The sequence below is a fragment of the Rattus norvegicus genome, chromosome 4 (genome assembly GCF_021556685.1).
Source record: "Rattus norvegicus strain SHRSP/BbbUtx chromosome 4, alternate assembly SHRSP_T2T, whole genome shotgun sequence".
Taxonomy (NCBI): domain Eukaryota; kingdom Metazoa; phylum Chordata; class Mammalia; order Rodentia; family Muridae; genus Rattus; species Rattus norvegicus.
Window position 1 is genome coordinate 20,302,067 of NC_141537.1, and position 14,189 is coordinate 20,316,255.

A 14,189-nucleotide genomic window follows, 5' to 3' on the forward strand; every position below is an offset into this window, starting at 1 on the left:
ATTTCCTGGATGTTTTGGGTTAAGAGCTTTTTGAATTTTGAATTTTCTTTTACTGTTGTGTCAATTTTTTTTATAGTATCTTCTGTCCCTAAGATTCTTTCTTCTATGTCTTGTATTTTGTTGGTGATGCTTGTATCAATGCTTTCTGATCTTTTTTCTAGGTTTGCCATCTCCAGGTTTGTTTTCCTTTGTGATTTCTTTTATTATTTCTTTATTTCTATTTCTGTTTTTGATCTTGGATGGCTTTGCTTAATTCCTTCACCTGTTTGGATGTATTTTTCTGTAATTCTTTTTTTATCTGTATATATATATTTATATTTATATAAAAAGACCAATAATAGCAGTGTGTTATGCATCAACAGCAGCAACAGCTTTTCCAGGTTCTGCAGTCATCTGAACAAAACTGTAGAGACATCCAGCACACTCCATTAAAAAAAAAAAGTAAAAAAAACAAAACCCGAGAAAACAGCACAGTTCTGTTACTCTTGTGGTACCTGGCACCATTTTTTTTTTAAATTAGCTTCTCAATCATCATCTGGAAAGAAAACATTCTGAGCAACATCATTAAAAACAGCTCTGATAAAGCACGGTCACTACTACGTATCATAAAGCAGGTACAGGCTATTTTACATCCACAGAGGTATGATACAGTACTGTCCTACATCTATAATACTAAAGGATGCAATTTAAAAGGCATTATTTGAGACTTGATTCTACTTTTCCAGCAGAGGGCCCAAAGGATGGTGTGATACAGCTTTGTAAAGAAACATACTCTAGACAGGATTTCCTTTCACTAGTGGCACAGTTCTAAGGATTCATTCTCTCCATGAATGTCAGCTAAAACCGTTATTAAAAAAATGAAATATCCCTAAAACAAAACCGTATAACCACCGGATTCACATGAAGATGACCTAGTGGAGACAAGCTGGACCTCACCTTACCAACAAGCTATCAAATCTGTTATGTTTAAACAGTGAGACCTCCAAGGAAGGAGATGCCAAGTAGTGCTTCAAAGCTTCGGACCACAATCAAACACAGCATCCTTTTCAACAGAAGCAGAAGCTCATCTGAATATGCTCAAGGATGCTGACATCAACATTTAATCATCTCCTCACTCATCCAGGAAGAAGGGGAGATCAGTTACTACTGTACTTTATTGTGTTCAACCAAATCACCATGTTACAAAAATAGCAAGCTGCCATAATAAAAAATAAGGCTCCTCTATCCAGCACCAGATAGCATCATTTTACTTTCAAGCCTAGAAATTGCACACTTGTATATAAACCAACCGAAGATGAGGATTGAGAGTTCATCTTGGTGGATTTTTCCTTTGATGAATATGAAGTGTCCTTCCTTATCTTTTTTGATGACTTTTAATTGAAAATTGATTTTATTTGATATTAGAATGGCTACTCCAGCTTGCTTCTTCTGACCCTTTGCTTGGAAAGTTGTTTTCCAGCCTTTCACTCTGAGGTAGTGTCTGTCTTTGTCTCTGAGGTGTGTTTCCTGTAGGCAGCAGAATGCAGGGTCCTCATTGCGTATCCAGTTTGTTAATCTATGTCTTTTTATTGGGGAGTTGAAGCCATTGATGTTGAGAGATATTAAGGAATAGTGATTATTGCTTCCTGTTATATTCATATTTGGATGTGAGGTTATGTTTGTGTGCTTTTCTTCTCTTTGTTTTGTTGCCAAGACGATTAGTTTCTTGCTTCTTCTAGGGTATAGCTTACCTCCTTATGTTGGGCTTTACCCTTTATTATCCTTTGTAGTGCTGGATTTGTAGAAAGATATTGTGTAAATTTGGTTTTGTCATGGAATATCTTGGTTTCTCCATCTATGTTAATTGAGAGTTTTGCAGGGTACAGTAACCTGGGCTGGCATTTGTGTTCTCTTAGGGTCTGTATGACATCTGTCCAGGATCTTCTGGCCTTCATAGTTTCTGGCGAAAAGTCTGGTGTGATTCTGATAGGTCTGCCTTTATATGTTACTTGACTTTTTTCCCTTACTGCTTTTAATATTCTTTCTTTATTTTGTGCGTTTGGTGTTTTGACTATTATGTGACGGGAGGTGTTTCTTTTCTTGTCCAATCTATTTGGAGTTCTGTAGGCTTCTTGTATGCCTATGGGTATCTCTTTTTTTAGGTTAGGGAAGTTTTCTTCTATGATTTTGTTGAAGATATTTACTGGTCCTTTGAGCTGGGAGTCTTCACTCTCTTCTATACCTATTATCCTTAGGTTTGATCTTCTCATTGAGTCCTGGATTTCCTGTATGTTTTGGACCAGTAGCTTTTTCTGCTTTACATTATCTTTGACAGTTGAGTCAATGATTTCTATGGAATCTTCTGCTCCCGAGATTCTCTCTTCCATCTCTTGTATTCTGTTGGTGAAGCTTGTATCTACAGCTCCTTGTCTTTTCTTTTGATTTTCTATGTCCAGGGTTGTTTCCATGTGTTCTTTCTTGATTGCTTCTATTTCCATTTTTAATTCCTTCAACTGTTTGATTGTGTTTTCCTGGAATTCTTTCAGGGATTTTTGTGTCTCCTCTCTATGGGTTTCTACTTGTTTATTTATGTTTTCCTGGAATTCTTTCAGGCATTTTTGCGATTCCTCTCTGTAGGCTTCTACTTGTTCTCTAAGGGAGTTCTCCACGTCTTTCTTGAAGTCCTCCAGCATCATGATCAAATACGATTTTGAAACTAGATCTTGCTTTTCTGGTGTGTTTGGATATTCCATGTTTATTTTGGTGGGAGAATTGGGCTCCGATGATGCCATGTAGTCTTGGTTTCTGTTGCTTGGGTTCCTGTGCTTGCCTCTCGCCATCAGATTATCTCTAGTGTTACTTTGTTCTGCTATTTCTGACAGTGGCTAGACTGTCCTATAAGCCTGTGTGTCAGGAGTGCTGTAGACCTGTTTTCCAGTTTTCTTTCAGCCAGTTATGGGGACAGAGTGTTCTGCTTTCGGGCATGTAGTTTTTCCTCTCTATAGGTCTTCAGCTGTTCCTGTGGGCCTGTTTCTTGAGTTCACCAGGCAGTTTTCTTGCAGGGGAAAAGTTGGTCCTACCTGTGGTTCCAAGGCTCAAGTTTGCTCGTGGGGTACTGCCTACGTCCTCTCCGAGGCGGCAGCAACCGGGAAGATCTGCGCCGCTCTTTCCGGGAGCCTCTGTGCACCAGGGTTCCAGATGGCGTTTGGTGTTTTCCTCTGGCGTCTGGACGTGCACAGAGTGCAGTCTCTTCTGGTTTCCCAGGCGTGTCCGCCTCTCTGAAGGTTCAGCTCTCCCTCCCACGGGATTTGGGTGCAGAGAACTGTTTATCCGGTCTGTTTCCTTCAGGTTCCGTTGGTGTCTCAGGCGCAGGGGTCCTGCCGCTCCTGGGCCCTCCCCTACGGGAACCCAGAGGCCTTATACAGTTGCCTCTTGAGCCAGGGATGTGGGCAGGGGTGGGCAGTGTTGGTGGTCTCCTCCACTCTGCAGCCTCAGGAGTGCCCACCTGACCAGGCAGTGAGGTCTCTCTACCACGGGGTTTGGGAGCAGAGAGCTGCTGCGGGCCAGGATCCGCGGGTGTGGGACTTCCCTTTTCTGTAATTCTTTAAGGGAGTTTTGTGTTTCCTCTTTAAGGGCTTCTACCTGTTTACCTGTGTTCTCCTGTATTTCTTTAATGAAGCTATTTGTGACCTATCTAAAGTCTTCTATCATCATCATGAAATATAAATTCAAGTTGTGCTTTTCTGGTATGATTGAGTATTCAGGGCTTGCTGTAGTGAAAGAACTGGGTTATGACAATGCTTAGTAGCCTCAGTTTCTGTTGCTTATGTACTTGTACTTGCCTCTCACCATCTGGTTATCTCTAGTGCTACTTGATCTTGTCTCTGACTGGAGCCTGTCCCTCCTGTGATCCTGGTTGTGTCAGAACTCAGAGTCTAGCTGTCTCTGTGATCTTCTTATTCTCAGATACTGTGATCCTGAGATCCTGGGTGTATCTGAGCTCCTGGAAGTCAAGCTGCCTCTGAGATCCTGTAATCCTGGTGTGACCAAGCTCCTGAGATCCTGTTGTGTCAAAGCTCCTGGGAGTCATGCCTTCCTTAGGTGTTGCAGCAGTGAGTGGGGAGCCAGAGCCCTGGGTTTTCTCTGGGCATAGGTGCAAGCTGGAAGGAACTGTGCCTCTGGTTGGCCAGGGGGTTGTGTTACCCTGATTCCCGTGTGGGTCCCAGTTATGCTGAGTATTGGGAAAGGTGTTTTGTCCTCAACTGTAGTCTTGAGTGTGTCAGAGCTCCAGTGTTCCTGGGTGTGTCTTATCTCCTAGGAGTCAAGCTTCCTCTGTGATCCTGTGATCCTGTGATCCTGTGATCCTGTGATCCTGTGATCCTGGGCATTTCAGAGCTCCTGGGATTTGGGCTTCTTCTGGGTGTTGTAAGAGTGGATTTAGAACCAGCGCCCCAGGTCTGCTCTGGGTGCTGGTTCAACCTGTGATCCTGGACATTCTAGAACACCTGGGAGTCAAGATACCTCTCAGAGTTCTGGGACTGGGTGCAGAGTTGGTGCCCCATGTTTGCTCCAGGTGCAGGTTCAAACTAGAAGGAGGCGGTGCCACTGGCTGAGCAGGGGTTCCTGCGTCCCTAGATCCTGGGGGTCCCAGTTACCCCAGGTATTGTGGCAGTTGTTGTGTCCTCCTCACTTGTGATCCTGGGCATGTTAGAGCACCTGGGAGTCAGGATTCTTCTGGGTAGTGTGAGCTACAGGTTTTTCTTTTTTAAATGTCACTTATTTACTACCTTGAGTGAAGGAACACAAAATACTGCTTACATTCTTAAACAAATATTGTACAATTATAGCAGCTGCAAAATGCACACATTTTCAAGAAATTTTAATCAGATAGAAAGTTATGCCTCCTTAATCTTTTGTTGACATAAAATCAGCAGAAACACACACACACACACAGACACACACACACACACTTTTAGAAAATCCTTTAGGTGTTTCATTAATGTTTGTGAACATGTAATAAATGTCAAAACAGATAAGACATTCGCTTTCAGGAATCTTTTAGATTATGATCATAACTTTAAAAAAGGAAAATTAAAGATATAATAAAACCCAGAAGGCTTATAGGTGGAGAACAAGCTCAAGGCAGTAGAGCTGTGTGCTAAAAGTCCCAAGGCACAAAAGAAACAGGTAAAATGTGAAATAACAAGGAGCATTTACAATACTATTCTCTATTTGTTCATTTTTGGTAGCCCTTTGGCATATGTAAGACTATAATGTCACATGACTCATTCATAAATATATTTGTGTCATTTGGGTTCTCAGTAAATGAATGTTTTGATCAGTATATATATCTATATATGTATATGTACCTATACATCTTAGTTAACTATTGCTATGAAAAAAATAACATGACCCAAGTACCTTATACAAGAAATATCTCTTAATTCAGAGAATGAGTCCTTGACCATTGTGGAGGAATGTATGCCAATAGGCAAGCAGGCAGGAACTGGAGCCATATCTAAGAGCATACATGTTAAGACAACAACCATGAAGTAGAGGAAGAAAGATGACTGATGCTAATTTGGATTTTGAAACCTCAAAGCCAACCTTCAGTGACACTCCTCCTTGACAAGGCCAAACCTACTTTAACTAGACTTCCTAATCCTTCCCAAACAGTTCCACCAACTGGAAAACAACCATTCAAACATATGAGTCTATGGGGACCATTCTCATTCAAACTCCCACAGTGTACATTATGGTTAACTTTATAATCATAAGGAATTCATCAAAGTTTTTATCCTTTAAGACAATAATAAGTGCTAGTGCATATAATAACGCATTCATATATAACATGTTTAAAATGATAAATGGGATAAGAAATAAATTAGGTAGGTAACACCTTCACAATAGTCACAAATAATATAAAATATATTGGTGTAACATTACCAAAGCAAGTGAAAGACCTATATGACAAGTACTTCAAATCTCTGAAGAAAGATATCAGAAGATGGAAAGATCTGATATTCTCATGAATCTATAGGATTAACATAGTAAAAGTGGCCACATTACCAAAAGCAATCTACAGATTCAATGCAATTTCCTTCAAAATTCCAACACAATTCCTGTAGACCTTAAAAGAGCAATTCTCAACTTCATATAGAAAAACAAAAAACAAAAAAATCCAGGAGAGCTAAGACAATACTGAATAATAAAAGAATCTCTGGCAATATCATCATCCCTGAAATCACGCTACAATATAGAGCAATAATAATAAATACTTCATGGTATTGGCATAAAAAGAGACAGCTGGATCAATCAAAAACCCAGAAATAAATCTATACACCTATACATAAAACGTATCGAAGGAAATCCACATTCTCCTTTTTGGAAATCATTAAATAGCATTCTTTGTTTCATTTTTGCTTTTATTTATTATTTAAAACACATGAATAAAAAAGTCAACATATAAAGAAATGTTTACAATTGTATGGCTAAAGCAACAATTTCAGCCATAATTTTAATCATTTCGGTAAGATGTCAATGATAAGGGTATATAAATTTCCAAGACATTGAATCACTATTCTGAAATACCAGGAATGGCAGGTTCCTTTTCTTAGAGGGAGATGATTGCAAGTTACCAGCCAGTTTCTTCATAGCTCCTAATAAGAACACAAAACTAAACCTTCCATCTTGATCTTATTTTATGTCTGTTTTCTCAACTAAATGCTCAACGACATACTTTGCTATGGAAGGTTTTAGTTTAAGATGGTAATATATGTTGTGCTCCCAACGTCTCGCCAGCAAGAACAACGCTCGGACACCAGGATCCTTCTGCAGCAAAGCGTTTATTACATCTTGAAGAGGAGAGAGGAGAGACCCGAGCCCCAGAATGGCGCTGCTTATATACACCCTAGCGCGGCGCGTCCACACCTGATTGGTCGCTTACACATGATCTCATAGGCACGCCCCGGGGTGGGCAAAGACTTGGCGCGAACACACTCTTGCACATGCGCACACAGCTAGCTTCCTGAAAGGAAGTCGGCTGGCGTGGCGGAGGGCAGCGCCATCTTGTAATGGCGAAAGCTATCCTGGCCTTCCACGTGGGGCGCAGTGGAAGCCAGCGCCATCTTGTGGTGGCGAATGTTATAGCGGCCCTCTACATCTCCCCCTTATTATTTTATTTATAACAATCATGATCACCCTATCACGTGCAATGAGGAAACCTCAGCAATGTGGAAGGGCTGATCAAAGGAATCATTGAGTCTCTCTCATCCCAGTGCAATGGATCCACAGATCCATGGGGTGCAAGAGCAGAGAACTCAGATACCGATTAATTCCTGAGCATAGATAACCAAATTCCAGGGGAGGCCCCTTGTTCAATGGCCACATGTGCTTGAGTGATAACGGCTTTGTCACGTTTCTGTTGAGATCTGAGTGTGCAAACCAACCATAGCATGAACACTAATCCACAGCATAGGGCTGCACCAAACAGAGCCACTCCCGATAAGTAGTGGGCACCTCATTTGGTCCTCCTCAGCTGTTACCACCAAGGGCCGTAGTCAAGCCGCTCCTATAATAAAATTTAGAATTCCCAATTGTTAGCAACTACTCCAAAGTTCACCCACTGTGCTTGTCTAAAAATAGATTGGGGGAGGATAACTCCAGACACTGTAGACACAATGGCTATAGCAGTAAATGGCTGCTACAATAGCAGCGAAAGTAACAAGGTCTTTCCCAGGACAGTTCAGGATCAGTCATTCTTTTCTGGAACAACCAGCAGGCAATGGAACCATGTCTGAGATCTGCATAACCAGGACAGAATTCCCCAGTCCACAGCAGCTTTACGCAGGTGGCATTCCTGTGAAGCTACAGTCTGTAAAATGACAACACCAGTTAAGGCAGCAAGAGTCACCAGGGAAATAAGGGGGGCAGCAACAGTTGGAGTCCAGTCTTCTCCATCAAGCAGCAGTGCACAGAAGGTCAGAGAGTGGGCCATAGTGGGACGGGACACATGCAGCGGTAACACTGACTGCAGGAACGGCAAAATCTCTGTGATGACAAAAGATGTGGGGGAATCCTCCGTCTTCCTCCAAGGACACAGGAATGACTCCAGGGACCCAAACCACGAGAGCTGAATCTTCATGCTCCCAGGATCAGCAAATCTCAGCAACCACCTCTGGCAGCTGGCATACTCTTGTAGCATCCTGTACAAAAAACACAAACATTCCCTCTTCCCCATATAAAATACCTGGACAGGATCATGCCAAATGCAGAAGTATGCCTAGTTGTAGGTTGCCATAAACATTCAGAGTTCCTTGGCATCCAAATTTTAAAATTGGAAATAAAAGGAGTATTATTAAATAATTGTATAGCATACATAACATACAGGGATATAACTCCCCCTTTTTATTTATTAAGATATAAACTGACTACTATCATTGTCCTCCCTCGTTAAGGGGTCCAGGCAATCTAGTTTGAGTTCCCAAATGGCCTACAAAGGAACAGTACTTAGTGCTCTTAACCACTAAGCCATCTCTCCAGCACCTCATAAGTTTTAAGCATTAATTAGAAATGCCGAATCCTGTAAACAAGGTCCAGATTTAGCCTTATTTAGAAATCCCTGAGTTGGCAGGGTGAGGCTGGGCGTTGAAAGTAAGCAAATGGAGTCTTCCTCTTTTCGTGAGGGTGTGTTATCAACTCCATTACCATTTTAAAAGAGCTGGGTTTATGGTTTTGTTTAGTTGTCTGAGCCAGAGCACTGAAAGGACAGTGAGTTGTCAGACATTCACACTGAAATCATCACTCACTGATTTCATGTAGAAAACTTGTCTCCAATAAGGCATTAACTAATTGTAAAATTTAAGGGTTAGTAGTATCTAAAAAAAAAAAAGGAAAACTTTTTAATCAATTGTGAAACCACAAGCCACACATTGGCTATCAGTATATGAATTGAAAGCTTGATTTTTTAACATTTTAAAAACAGTGGCTACAGCACATAATTTAATAGCCTGTATTGAAGCAGGGGGAACTCAAGAGAATAAACAAGTGATCCAATCATACATGTAGCCTTTTCATTAGATGAACCACCCATAGATACGCTAAGCGCATTTTCTATGGGTTGCATGCACAAATTTACAGTAAATACAAAAGCATGCAAAGAGTAAAATTATCAACTTTGCCTGAAAAATTTGTATAAGTGATAGGCCAAATATCAGTATTTTGTAATAACCAAGTTGTTTGATATTTGGAATAAGGTATGTTTCACCAGGTTTCTTTTTAAAATACTTCCATGACTCTAGCCTACAATTCTGTATTAACACAACTGAAGCTTTATCTCCAATGAGGATAACAAAGGCTTAAGTCCTCTGGTAAGGTGAGGTATTTTGGCAATTCCTCAATTATAAATAAGTTTGAGTTAGTCAATGTAACACTGGCAATCCTTAATCAAATCCTTAAGTTCTCCTTGTAACACCAGAGCACAACCTCAAGGTCACCTGAGTTCTGAGTAGTGACTAGGCAGCTGTCCTTGGGGCAGTGGAATTAGCATTAAAATACAGATAACTTCAGGGCAAACCACAACTTTGGAAAGCAAAACTCAACCTCCAACAAACAATCTAGTCTCCAAAATCTAGTCTCCAAGACACCGAGTCTATCCTTCATGCTACAAAGTTTGACTGCCAATTCCTGCATATCAACGCACGATGGTGCGGTCTCCAATACCTCAACAAAGAAACATTGTCCTAAATTCTTTTAGAAGCCTGGTCTAGGATAAGAGTTCTATAAAAATATTATCTCAATTTAGACCTGTTTCCCTAGGTTGGCTCATGTCACATGTTGTCTAGAATGACTTTATCCAAATTACCAGCTTTATGTCAACTTTCTGTTACCAATATTATACCTTTTTAACCATATCCAATAACTTAAAAGCCAATAGTCCACAACCAAGGCATGTAGAGCATATTTATACATTTAAAACCAATGAGAAACAAAATTGAAGTGGCTAGACATATCTTTAATATTTAGACCAAACACCATTATGACTTTTCTAGCTATGACTTTTCACCTTGTCACCTGCTAAGTCTAATAATCAGCTCATGCAGACGCTCATCCCTGGGCAGCTTCTCCAGCTGACCTAGACTCCTGGCTACAGATATAGGGCTCCAGGGACTGATTGAAACTGCTTTTTATTCATTTGTTCCTTTTTTGAAACGAGTTAAAACCAAATCAAGATATGAACAATTGGCAGATAAAGTTTTTACCATTTTCTCTTTTGAACATGAAACATAAAACATTTAAACAACGAGAAGCAAGAACCACAGACATAAACTGACAGACATGGACAGATTGGTGCACCAAAGACAGACAATACACATAGAGGGAAAAACTAGATGGTGTCCCACCAAAGGAACCCAGATTCCAATAGGAGTCAGCAGAGAGGTAGGATTTCCCCTTTCCCACCACTTCCACGGTGACAATCCACTCGAGTGGAGTTGACATGGACAATGGATTGCCTCAATTCCTGGACTAGTCCATCAACGTGTTGAAACCAAATTCCTTTAAGATACTGAGATATATTACGGGATATCTGAGCAGCACGACTGACATTCACAAATGGTATGGAAGTGAAACACAGTCCTGAATATTTCCACTCACAACCCAATTACATTAACTCCATCAAGCTGTGTATGGGCGTTGAGATGTCCTTGGGGGTAGGGGGTAGGAAAAATGAAGAATTGAGATATCTTTTTGTTTGATTCTCCTGAATAAATTTTTCAGGCGGTCTACCTCTATCAAATCTGATCAGTATGACTCCGTGAAGTTTCCAGAGCCTAATCACACCTTTTACAAGCACAAAGACAAATTTTTTCTCCTAAAATATTGTGTTCCTTTTATCGCCTCCCTTTTTCTCTTCCGAGGCGTTTTTTCCCCAACCTCTCGCCTCCGCATTGGAGGGGACTGTCTGCTTGTAATCTTTCCTTGAGCTCTTTAATTTTTTACTCAACCCTGTTTCTGACATGCTGCCTTGGCCCTCCTCCCGCGCTCTTTGCTTTGCTATTACAGCTGGGCGGCTCCCATGTGACCTCTGACGCTGCCTGATGGTAGCTAGAAACTCAAAGGCCAATAGAAAAAACCCGAGGGCTGCCAAAACAATAATAGAGGCTTCCGCCGCATCTAGCAAAGGAGTGAGGTGGAACAGATCAAGGCTAAACATTGTCTCTCAGAGTCTCACCCGCGTCCCACAGCTTCTGGACCCTCTCTGTGAACGGAGGCTCTCCTCGGCGCCGGCGATGGTGAGGCATTTGTCCCGGGTACTCGGCACCAAATGTCCCGCGCGACCTCTCGCCAGCAAGAAAACACGCGGGGACATACGAATCCTTGCTGCAGCCAAACGTTTACTGAATCTTAAGGAGAGCCCCACATGCCGGAATGGCGCGGCTTATATACACCCTAGCGTGGCGTGTCCACACCTGATTGGTCGCTTACCCATGATCTCATAGGCACGCCCCGGGGTGGGCAAAGACTTGGCGCGAACACACTCTTGCACATGCGCACACAGCTAGCTTCCTGAAAGGAAGTCGGCTGACGCGGCAGAGGGCAGTGCCATCTTGTAATGGTGAAAGCTATTCTGGCCTTCCACGTGGGGCGCAGTGGAAGCCAGCGCCATCTTGTGGTGGCGAATGTTATAGCGGCCCTCTACAAATATATGTTGTCACTTTACCATAAGCTATTTCTGGTTCTTCAGTAAAACCTATTAATAGTTGTATGGCATATTGAAATCACTAACAAATTAACAATGCTAGATAGCAGTCTTTGGAAATTTAAAGCAAAAAAAAAGAATATTTTGAATACTCAAGTAACAAGGCAATTCACCAAACAAAGGGAGCTGAGAGCACAGAAATCAGTTTGGATGTTTTCATTGTGTCAATCCATCAAGGTATAGGCCATGTGATTGGCCTTGGGTTCCCTGTTCTATGGAGGACAGGAAAGGTCAGGGCACTTTAACTGATGGTTCTGTCCAATTATATTCATTATGGAAAGCAAAACTGAAATAGAAGGAAAGGGTGTTTGTCTGGAAAGATTGGGAGTGTTTATCATTTCTTTAATGTTTAGGTCATCTTGAGGCCTTATCTCAGAGGAAACTTCAGGACGTGCGTAGTTAACACAGAACAGTGAGAATCGGTCCCTCAGAGACTTTGGTCCATTTCTAAGACAGGCAACAATGCTTATTCTGAACTATTTAAAATCTCTCTCTGAATATGTTCTGGAAAAAAATCTCCTTTGAGGTTAAAGAAACAGGCAACGACAGGGGCTGTCTTTAGTAACCAATTTCACCATGTTTTAATTTCTCCAGATCTTCAAACTCAAAATCATTTGAGTTTCCTCTCTGTACAGGAGTAGACTAAAGCTCCAGAGAATGTCAAGTGGGTCAACTGCACAGTCCTTAGCTGTGGCATTATGGTCTCAGACCAGAGTTGATGCAAATTGTACTTTTCCTTCCGGAAGTGAGTACTGACACTGACACCCAGCGGCTCTGATCATTCCGAGCCCATGACAATTAATTCTATGATTATGGAGACTGGCAATACCAAGAACTCTGCATTAATGGCTTACAAAGCCCCTTCCATGCCCCAGACCCAGTAGCAACCACTGTGGAAACTCTCCAGGGCAGTGGGCATTTTGGCTAGGTTAGGTATATCACTATGGCAATCAGTGGTTTGATACTGGATCTGCTGACAGAACTGTAAAGATTTGGGACTTGGCTAGAGGCAAATTAAAGCTGTCACTGGCCACATCAGTTCAGTGCATGGTGGGATGGTGAGCATGAGGAACCCTTAATTATTCTCCTGTGGAGGAGACAAACAAGTGAAGTGCTGAGATTTTGAATATAACAAGGTTATATGGCACTATCATGGTCATCTAAGTGCAGTGTATGGTCTGGATTTGCATCCAACAATCAATGTCTTAGTGACTTGCAATCAAGAGTCCACTGTACGGATCTGGGATGTAAGAACTCAAGCAAGTGTACACACTTTGTCTGGACACAAATGCAGTTGCTACTGTGAGATGCCAAGCGGCAGAGCCACAGATTATTACTGGAAATTATGATTATGGGATCTGGTAGCTGGAAAGACAAGAGTAACGTTGGAGAATCATAAGAAATCTGTCAGGGCTGCAGTCTTACATCCACAACATTACCCATTTGCGTTGGGTTCTATAGATAACATAAAGCAGTGGGAATTCCCTGTGAAGGCTTCATTCAAAATCTCTCTGGTCACAATGCAATTATTAACATGCTGGCAGTCAGTACCGATGGAGTACTTGTATCTGGAGCTGACAGTGCCACTGTGCACCTTTGGGACTGGAGAACTGGCTATAATTTTCAACATGTTCATGTGGCTCTACAGCCTGGGTCATTGGACAGTGAATCAGGAGTAATTTGCCTGTGCTTTCCATCAGTCAGAAAGTTGGGTACTAACAGCTGAAGCTGATAAAACCATGAAAGTTTACAGAGAGGGTGAGACCTTGACAGAAACTCACCCAGTCAGCTGGAAACCAGAAATTATCAAGAGAAAGATTTTAGTGTCTTCATGGCTGTCCTGTTCATTGCTTGGTATTGAGCATATCCAGTCATTCATGGAAGCTCATGTTCAGAAAGCATCGCTGCTTTATATTTTACAATAAACTGCTTCCCATGTCCCAAAGAAAGAAAGAAAGAAAGAGTAAGACAATGTTTGAGATCCACATGTCACAGTCTCATATTTAATACCATCCACAAACAAATCCAATCTCTTTTTTATAACTCTGTCACACATATTCAAATATCCCAAGAAAAATATCTACCTATAAAATATAAGCTTGCACAGAGCTTCTGTGATTTTTCTCTTTGTCAAAACTACTTTCTTTTTAGCAAATTACTATGAAATATCCTTCAAGGATCAACTTCTTCTCTAGCCCACCACCCAGCAGAGGTAGTGGAAAAGAAAGGTTATAGGGTATGGAAGTAGACCTTTTCAGCAATAGTTTTTTGAGCCAAGCTCTACCTTCTTGGGCAGCAGCTCAGCTCCACTTATTCTAAGGATAAACCACTTGCTCTCTCTCTCAGGTTAAAAGTGGGACACAGTATGCTCTACTGGTTCTTTACAACTCTACACTTAAATCCTTCTTCATCTGGATTTGCTTATACTTGCTTCTACAACGTGCTAAATGTC

The 14,189-nt window shown here is 41.5% G+C and overlaps 1 pseudogene; it reads left to right on the forward strand.

Annotated features, from left to right (window-relative positions):
• The first annotated feature begins 11,075 nt into the window (after positions 1-11,075).
• On the forward strand, positions 11,076-13,662 carry LOC148006232 (pleiotropic regulator 1 pseudogene; annotated as a pseudogene).
• The last annotated feature ends 527 nt before the right edge of the window (positions 13,663-14,189 follow it).